At 43.8% G+C, this 9,033-nt stretch overlaps 1 pseudogene; it reads left to right on the top strand.

Annotated features, from left to right (window-relative positions):
• The first annotated feature begins 1,522 nt into the window (after positions 1 to 1,522).
• LOC124799722 lies at positions 1,523 to 1,620 on the top strand (annotated as a pseudogene).
• Positions 1,621 to 9,033: the final 7,413 nt, after the last annotated feature.

The following is a 9,033-nucleotide window of genomic DNA, read 5'->3' as shown; positions in this document are numbered from 1 at the left end:
CTGACGCCTCTTAATAGAGGGTCCATATCACGAATGTGCCTCATTTGCTGTTGTAGCGTTACAATGTACGCTCATTTTATTCTTCGTGATAATGGACCTTGAATTTTTGTTCCTAAGCTACAAAAGGAACTCGTTCGACGTTTTTTGATAACAGAGAACATGGAAAATGAAAAAAAAGGTGCACCAAGAAAGAGTTATGCAAATTGGTCACAAGCTGGTGCACTTACAGGTATTTGGGCGGCCGATGGATGAATGCGTGACGATGCAGCGCGGTTTCAACGTGCAGCTGGCAAAGATAGTAAACAAGGGCCGTAGCGTAAAGTCTCTGCGAATTTCATTCCGTGTACTCAACTGGACAGTAATTATGCCTCGCAGACGGGCGCGCCAAGAGTAAACTCATACGCAGATGTCAGCATTTGACAGAGGACGTGTAGTGGGGCTCAAAGAAGCCGGTTGGAGTAATCAGCGAACCGCTCGACATTTGAATAGGAGCGATGCCATTATTCGACGATGTTAGCAGGAAAGAGTGAGCCAGCTGAACACAGCATCAAGAAGGGAGCGGTCGGCCCAGACTGACGACAGAACGTGAAGACTGAGCAATCGTCAGAGAAGCACTCAGTACCCCAGATTCATCATTATCACCGATCCGACGTGCCACTGGTACTTCAGTGACCACAAGGACCATCAACAGGCAGCACACAGAAAGGGAGGTTGAGCTCACGGCGTCCCTTGCGCCGATTACCATTGACCTCTGCCCACCAGCAAGCCCGTTTACAGGGGAATCGAGCACATTTGGTCTGGAATCTCGTAGACTAGAATCGAATTGTCTTCAGTGATGAGTCCTGCTTCGAACTGGGCCCCGCTAGCGAAGAAGTGTCTTGAGAGTCCCTGGGCAGCGGTGGGAAACCAACCTGAATGTCGCCCGCCGTACAGGCCGAGAAACAGGCATGACGGTCTAGGGTGCCATTTCTTTTCGTAGCAGCACCCCTTTGGTTGCCGTCCGCTACACCCTTACAGCGCACCGTTACGTCGGCGATATTTCACGCCCCGTTTTGTTGCCCTCCACGGCAAGCCGTCCTGGGTTTATACTTCAGCAACAATGTTCGCTCGCACACGGCGAGGGTCTTATCTTTCTGCTTGCCAAACCCTACCTTGGCCAGCAAAGTCGCCGGATCTCTCTCTCATAGAGAAAAAAATTTCAAATGTGTGTGAATTTGTAAGGGACCAAACTGCTGAGGTCATCGATCCCTAGACTTACACACTACTTTAACTTAAACTAACTTTTGCTAAGAACAACACACACACCCATGCCCGAGGAAGGACTCAAACCTCCGACAGAAGTCTCATAGATAATGTTTGGATCATTATGAACAGGACCCTCCAAGCAGCTCGGGATTTTGACGATCTAGACAGGTTTTGGCACGATATCTCCAAGGAGAACATCCAACAACTCTATCAATAAATGTCAAGTCGAATATCCAGTTGCATAAGCGCCAGAGGTGGACCAGTGCGGTCCAATTCAGTACTCGCTTCGGCTGTACATATACTAAAACTGGAACGATACAGAGAAGATTAGCATGGCCCCTGCGCAAGGATGACACGCAAAATCGTGAAGCGTTTGCCGGCACGGTAGCTCAGCGTGTTCGGTCAGAGGGTTAGCTACTCTCTGTAATAAAAAAAAAACTGAGTTAATCGATCAACAACGAACTTCAACGGATGTCTTACGACGTCCGCCCCGAGCAGATGCAACGAACAAAAGCGAACAAAATGAGATTTAAAAAAATCATGAAGCTCTTTCTCTTGAATAAATAATCCAATTTTTCTGAAATTGTAATCATTTGTTTGTCTGTAAATGCACATCCCATCTACTGATTTCCATCCCATTCGGAAATTCCTTCGTGATGCGACCTTTTTTTTGTCATAGAGTGTAATTTTAAACCTATACGAAACTCTTTCTCGGTTGCACCTCCACAAAGTGACGAAAGTAGAAAGTTTATAGCTTCCTCCATTTTCACTGTACTTGCAGTAAAACTTCAGCATCCGGCATGATATTTAAGTTTCTTACTTCTTTACTGTTACGTCTATTCGCAACGCAATTTTCAGTCGGTACACACGTGTACCACTGAACGAACTTTCAAAATTATTTCATTGTGCGGCACATAATTCAGGAAACATGACGTCATAAGCATTGGACTGCGTGAATAACTAGCTATTTCTTAAAACGGAGCACAAATTGCCCACACTATATACTAATACAGTATTTGATAATGAGAGTACTTACCGACTTCTGACAAACTTAAAATATAATGTCAATCTTTTCTAAGTTTTTTCTCGCTTACATTCTTAAACTCAAATATTTAACGCATTAACTCATCTGGAAAATAATCAGACTTTTCAAGCTGATCGTTTTTTAAGGCGCTCGGTGGTTTACTGGTTGTATATAAGTGGTTCGCGCACCCCAGTCAATGCTCCCCATACATTATTTTCAAGATTGCAAATGCACGTGCACTTTTGCCAATTTCTCTTCAGCATTTGGAATAAAAATACTGATCTACGTCACAAATGCACTTCTGTGAAGAAACATGGCTAACCAAGATGCGTAAGGTCAAAACGCAACTACTCTGATGTACAAAGATCTCATAAGCGTATCCCGCTTCCGGAACGGAAGTATTCCACCATTTGTGACAGGTTCGTATGTTTGCTATAGTATTTCCAAATAGTTAATCTAACAATTTACATAATCAGATCGTTCAATTATATATGATAATTAAAGGGAACTAGATATAAATTACTTTTAAGAGAAGTATGGGGCTGTGGTGTCACCGCCAGACACAACACTTGCTAGGTGGTAGCCTTTAAATCGGCCGCGGTCTGTTAGTACGAGGGCAGTTCAATAAGTAATGCAACACATTTTTTTCTGAAACAGGGGTTGTTTTCTTCAGCATTGAAATACACCAGGTTATTCCCCAATCTTTTAGCTACACAACACTATTTTTCAACGTAATCTCCATTCAATGCTACGGCCTTACGCCACCTTGAAATGAGGGCCTGTATGCCTGCACGGTACCATTCCACTGGTCGATGTCGGAACCAACGTCGTACTGCATCAATAACTTCTTCATCATCCGCGTAGTGCCTCCCACGGATTGCGTCCTTCATTGGGCCAAACATATGGAAATCCGACGGTGCGAGATCGGGGCTGTAGGGTGCATGAGGAAGAACAGTCCACTGAAGTTTTGTGAGCTCCTCTCGGGTGCGAAGACTTGTGTGAGGTCTTGCGTTGTCATGAAGAAGGAGAAGTTCGTTCAGATTTTTGTGCCTACGAACACGCTGAAGTCGTTTCTTCAATTTCTGAAGAGTAGCACAATACACTTCAGAGTTGATCGTTTGACCATGGGGAAGGACATCGAACAGAATAACCCCTTCAGCGTCCCAGAAGACTGTAACCATGACTTTACCGGCTGAGGGTATGGCTTTAAACTTTTTCTTGGTAGGGGAGTGGGTGTGGCGCCACTCCATTGATTGCCGTTTTGTTTCAGGTTCGAAGTGATGAACCCACGTTTCATCGCCTGTAACAATCTTTGACAAGAAATTGTCACCCTCAGCCACATGACGAGCAAGCAATTCCGCACAGATGGTTCTCCTTTGCTCTTTATGGTGTTCGGTTAGACAACGAGGGACCCAGCGGGAACAAACCTTTGAATATCCCAACTGGTGAACAATTGTGACAGCACTACCAACAGAGATGTCAAGTTGAGCACTGAGTTGTTTGATGGTGATCCGTCGATCATCTCGAACGAGTGTGTTCGCACGCTCCGCTATTGCAGGAGTCACAGCTGTGCACGGCCGGCCCGCACGCGGGAGATCAGACAGTCTTGCTTGACCTTGCGGCGATGATGACACACGCTTTGCCAACGACTCACCGTGCTTTTGTCCACTGCCAGATCACCGTAGACATTCTGCAAGCGCCTATGAATATCTGAGATGCCCTGGTTTTCCGCCAAAAGAAACTCGATCACTGCCCGTTGTTTGCAACGCACATCCGTTGCAGACGCCATTTTAACAGCTCCGTACAGCGCTGCCACCTGTCGGAAGTCAATGAAACTATACGAGACGAAGCGGGAATGTTTGAAAATATTCCACAAGAAATTTCCGGTTTTTTCAACCAAAATTGGCCGAGAAAAAAAATGTGTTGCATTACTTATTGAACTGCCCTCGTATATGTCGGACCCGCGTGTCGCCACTATCAGTGATTGCAGACCGAGCGCCGCCACACGGCAGGTCTAGAGAGACTTCCTAGCACTCGCCCCAGTTGTACAACCGACTTTGCTAGCGATGGTTCACTGACAAAATACGCTCTCATTTGCCGAGACGAAAGTTTAGCATAGCCTTCAGCTACGTCATTTGCTACGACCTAGCAAGGCGCCATTATCAGTTACTATTGATATTGTGTATCATGTACCGTCAAGACCGACGTTCACCATTAATGGATTAAAGTTAAGTATTCCACCAGCTACGTCCGTTTTTCTAAATTCTAATTTCCTTGTCCTGTTCCAGACCTCACGCCAGCCTGCGTGAGATAAAACGCGTGCCTTTCGGCCTCCTTCTAGGAACACGGTTTTGGCTCTCCTGCCAACCAAAACAGGGGCAGTGGACGTTATTAGCAATAAATAAATGATTGTACGTTTACTTTAGTCTCTGAAGCAATTAATCGTACATATCTTACGTTTGACAAACAGTACGCATTATACCATTTTGGCTTCTTCTGCTGATCAAATACAAAGCCCATTTCTAGGATATATACAACGGATTTTAAAAAATGTTTTAAGTAATCATAGGCTTAATGTGGCTTGGTGTATTAATCGTTATTATCAAAAGATCATCTATCATGTTAATCATTTAAAATCATACGAGTGGTCTTACTTCAACAGCTCAACGGGCTTATTAATCAGTCTTAACAGATTACCGCCCATCGTCTCCTTAACAGCAGCTTCATAAGAAATGTAAAACTGATTCAGTTGGTGAAAAAAAAACCTAAGAACTAGAAGAAATAATGAGCTTGCTGAAGGAACGAGGCCAACATACGTGTCGGATAACCGCACAAAATCGTAAGAAACGTTAGTCTATGTTGCGGCTTAATGTATTGTTCATCACATGAAGCACGATCGGCTACGTGGCTGGACGCAGACTTGTCTGAACAAAAAAAGAAGAAATACTGTTTTATTTGCCAACGAGTCGTCGCGAAAACTTTCGCAGAAGGTGTGTGTGTGTGTCTGGATACGCGAAGAGAAGGTATTGTGAATTCTAGCGAGTTCTAACGGTCGGCCGCTGTAGCCGAGCGGTTCTAGGCGCTTAAGTCTGGAACCGCGCGACCGCTACGGTCGCAGGTTCGAATCCTGCCTCGGGCATGGATGTGTGTGATGTCCTTAGGTTAGGTTAGGTTTAAGTAGTTCTAAGTTCTAGGGGACTGATGACCTCAGATGTTAAGTCCCATATTGCCCACAGCCATTTGAGTTTTAACGGCAAACGTCATCTCCTGTTCCTTCTGCAGCACCAGTCTGGAGATGGCATAAAATATTTTGCAATACAGGACTCATCTGTCACCGATGAAAACATGGCTGAGTGGAAATTTTCTTCATAAACCGCTAAAATCCGCTCTCAGAGCCAGCCAACACATGTATTTCATTTATTTGTTTATAAATTTCCTTTACTTTACGTCTATGGTCACAAACTTTTTGTCAACAGATGGCAAAAAATTTGTGACCATAGACGTAAAGTAAAGGAAATTTATTCTATATTCGGGTCACTGTTTTATTTGCGTCGATGTCGCAGCTTCTGATATTTGTTTATATATCTATTTCTCTTCTTTTGATCCGTTACCGGACGATTAACGCAGACAATATATTCTGATCATACTGTGGCCTTTCACCAAAAATTATAGGCTAGTCTTTCAATTTTTTATTTGAGATCAACCTCCTCGACTAACTAAAATTCCCTTGCCCTTAGCTTTTTGCTTCATCTTATTTTTGAAAGGACCTTAAGGAACTGTAATGTACGATTAGGTATACATAGCCTATGAAGCACCAGACATCGCAAACATAAATTAAAATCCAGAATGAAATTTTCACTCTGCAGCGGAGTGTGCGCTGACGTGAAACTTCCTGTCAGACTAAAGCTGTATGCCGGACCGAGACTCGAACTTGGGACCTTTGCCTTTCGCGGGCAAGTGCTCTACCACTGAGCTACCCAAGCACGACTCACGCCCGGTACTCACAGCTTTACTTCTGCCAGTATCTCGTCTCCTACCTTCCAAACTTTACAGAAGCTCTCCTGCGAACCTTGCAGAACTAGCACTCCTGAAAGAAAGGATATTGCGGAGGCATGGCTTAGCCACAGCCTGGGGGATGTTTCCAGAATGAGATTTTTCACTCTGCAGCGGAGTGTACGCTGATTTGAAACTTCCTGGCAGATTAAAACTGTATGCTGGACCGAGACTCGAACTCGGGACCGAGTCTCGGTCCAGCATACACTTTTAATCTGCCAGGAAGTTTCATAAATTAAAATAATTATTGCATGAAGGTCTTGGAACTAATCTTAGTCTGAAAGCTACAGTCAGACTTCGGGCACGTATTTATCGAATTTTTTTCTGCCATTAAAGATGCTAAAATTAAAAAAAGAAGAGAGAAGCGTATAGACAAGCACTTAAAAAGTCTTTTAGACGGTCGGGTTGCGGAGCTGTCTGATGGCGGTAGGTGGCAGTTTCTTCTCGTTCCCGTTGCGTTCAGGAAGCTACGTCCACGCTAGTGGCAGTTCTCCAGGGCTCGGAGGCCGCTGCCCGCCGACGGGACGAGCAAAAATAGTTCGCACGCTCATTCCGTGGCTCCACGCAACTCTCCGCAAAAATTTGCCTACGTCCGACGTCGGGGCCCCAATCCGTTCACACACGCGCACATATACACGCGCTGCCCCCACTACGCGCTGACGGAGACCGGCGACGAGCGAAAAGTGTTTTCTGGCTTCTGTTCCGACACAAGGAGTTTGTTCCCTTCACACACTGGGCTCTTTGCAAGGTACTCCTCCTCATCCACTCAGAAGCTGTTTCACAGCGTGTTCATAGTTTCGTTTACGAGAGACATTCAATAATTAAAGAGCAAAATTGATTTAAATATGAAACAGTTTGTAGGAGGAGTTATTTACTTTCACGATTTTAGGTTGGTATCACTGGGATGAGATGAGAACAGCTGACGGGTACAAATTGTTTTGTTTGTAGCCTAGGTATTGCATTTAACGACGCCGCGTCCGCTTGAAGTTTCCACGTTAGTTGAACAACGTTCAGTGATCCGTTTTTTCTTTATTTCTGGAGGTGAAAAAGCGTCTAAAATCTTTCCTTGCAGGATTTTACAGTACGGTGAAATTTTTATAAGTGGCTAGAAAAGTTGAAGATTGCATTTTACTACGGCAGCAGTGGCATAGTGTGCTGATGTTGGCAACGAACACTGAATGCTGGGAATTATGTGACGCTCATACTAACGCAAACGTTTTGTTATGAAATGGTGACTTTACGAGGATAATTAATTTACTGAACGGGCAAGGGTACAAACGAGAACTTGTCATCTATAGAGCAGGAACAGCATTAATTATTTACTTCATGGCCGGTCGTTGCCAACATTAGCACATTACGCCGCCGCTGCCGTAAGTAAAATTTTACCCAGTTCAAAAACGGTCGAACCTCAGTGATTGACGAGCGACGTCCTAGCCGGTCAGTTGAAGTCTCAACTCCTTCACTCGAAACCATCATTGACGGCATCATTCGTGAAGGCCGACGTGTAATTGTTGAACCTACAGCAAAAACAGTTGCAGTAAGTGTTGGCACAGTTCATATCGTAACAAGCTCAAGTACAGCATACCACATGAAAGGTGGGCCCTGAAAAGAGTTAACGCGACAACGCAAGGAAACAAGACTCCAAGTGCGTGCAGACTTGAAAGAAAACTCTGAAAAGGAAGATGACCTTTTGTTAAATAAGATTTTAGCGTGTGATGAAACTTGGGTACACCATTTTGATCCAGATTTGCGACGGTCCCTTTTTAATGGATATTCGACTGAGTAGTTGCTTCTCTAATCGGTATCTCATACGAGCAAAGCAATTCCGACTTTACCTGATGTTGCTCGCACCTTAGACAACTGGGTTATGCACGGCACTGTTTAAAAAAAAAAAAAAAAAAAAAATATGGCTTATAATGTCGTAGGGTTGAGGCCCGCACGTCTGCTTTCATAGCCAGTAGCTAACTCGCTGCAGGTAGAAACCTGTAGCTGTGATTCTGTAGTAAAATAGTCTATGCATAGGCTAGATTTGCCAATTAATAAAATAAACAGAAATATTAAATATAAGACAAATGAATAATTGATAAAAAGGCTTCTACTCCAATATCTGTAATTTATGCAGACGACACCAGAGAATTATGTTGAATAACGTTTGGTTACGATGGTAAATATCAAGTATACAGAAAGTGGTCCTACAATATTCGTTTATAATGCTGACAGAAAATAGCCTCGTTAAACGCAGTAAGATTGCCTTGAGAGCGTTACAAGAATGTTAGCAGAATCCAAAAGCTATCTAATCATACGATATGCATGGAAAACTAAGTCCATTTCGTGGCCACAATACGCGAAATATTCACCAGCTCAAAATATTTCATATTTTAGTATGGCAATTTAGACAACAGCACACGAGAGATAACGAGTAGAAACTCGTATTCTCTCTATTCTGAATTCTGTAACGCAACTGGAATCAAAGTATTGCACTTGAGCACATCCAAACCACACGAAAAAGAGTCCCTTCAAATGATAAAGTATTGTAGCGCCGGTTCACTGCCCGGAACCAATCACCCACATGAACGCATCTTACACTTTTCTCAGCTGGCATCTGTAAAGATATCATTGGCGATCTTGCAGCTCTCGAGTTATGATATAATCTAGACCTTTCGCTGCTTACAGGTGTTGATAAATATCAACGAGCACAGTTGAAAAATGTG

This window comes from Schistocerca piceifrons, chromosome 5 (genome assembly GCF_021461385.2).
Source record: "Schistocerca piceifrons isolate TAMUIC-IGC-003096 chromosome 5, iqSchPice1.1, whole genome shotgun sequence".
Taxonomy (NCBI): domain Eukaryota; kingdom Metazoa; phylum Arthropoda; class Insecta; order Orthoptera; family Acrididae; genus Schistocerca; species Schistocerca piceifrons.
The sequence above is the reverse complement of the archived record's forward strand: the minus strand, read 5'-3'. Positions and strand labels throughout refer to the sequence as shown.